The sequence below is a fragment of the Callospermophilus lateralis genome, chromosome 4 (assembly GCF_048772815.1).
Source record: "Callospermophilus lateralis isolate mCalLat2 chromosome 4, mCalLat2.hap1, whole genome shotgun sequence".
In the NCBI taxonomy this organism is placed as follows: domain Eukaryota; kingdom Metazoa; phylum Chordata; class Mammalia; order Rodentia; family Sciuridae; genus Callospermophilus; species Callospermophilus lateralis.
In genome coordinates, this window is record NC_135308.1 from 65,564,706 (window position 1) to 65,565,875 (window position 1,170).

Consider the following 1,170-nt stretch of genomic DNA (forward strand, 5'->3'; position numbering starts at 1 on the left):
GATAGAATTGATATAAGTTTGCCTTTATTATTTATTGTACTACCAACAAAAAATATTCCTACAGGAGTATTTTGGCAAGAAGGTCCATTATTGTGGATACATTTATCTTATTCTCCTAATACTATTCTTACTAGATATCCTGAGGCTGTAGGACAATTAATACTCAAAGGAATAAAAGCAGCAAAGGGAGTGTTTGGAATTTCTCCCAATAAAATTATTACTCCATATACTATGGATCAAATTGATGAGTTAACTAATGAGTTAAATACTTGGGCAATAATCATGTGTAAATCTAATGTTTCATTTGATAATCACTTACCATCTAATCCTTTGTTGTCTTTTTGGTCTAAGCATCCTGTAGTTTTTCCAAAAATGACAAGAAAAACACCTATCATGAATGCTCCAAATATATTCACTGATGGGTCAAATAATGGTACAGCAGCAGTAGTTACCCCTGATCAAACTTTTACATTTTTAGTACCCAAACGATCAGCTCAAAAGGTAGAGCTTAATGCAGTATTACAAGCTTTTATGATGTTTAAAGATTCTGTATTTAATTTATTTTCTGATAGTCAGTACGTAGTTAATGCTATAGTATCCCTTGAAGATGCTGGTAGGATTTCCCCTTCTTCTACTGTCTTCTCTGTTTTCCACTATACAAAGTCTAATCTGGGACAGAAAAGATCCATTCTTTATAGGACATATCAGGACACATACAGGATTGCCTGGAGCCCTTAGTTTGGGCAATGAATTAGCAGATAAATCTACACATGACATATATATTTTCTCCACAATAGAAGAAGCTATAAATTTTCATAAAAGGTTCCATGTCAATGCTAATACTTTACAAAAGTGTTTTAAAATAACTAAAGAACAAGCCAGACATATAATAAAACAGTGTCAAAATTGTGTGACATTTTTACCACAAGTTAATCTTGGAGTCAATCCTAGAGGACTGATACCTAACCATATTTGGCAGATGGATGTCACACACTTGCCAGAATTTGGAAAATTAAAATATTTGCATGTTACAGTTGATACTTCTTCCGAATTTTTGATGGGCTCCTTTCATGCCGGAGAAAAAACTAAAGATGTTATAGCTCATTGCTTACAAAATTTTGCCACTGTGGGCGTTCCAAAACAGTTAAAAACAGATAACGGTCCTGGTTA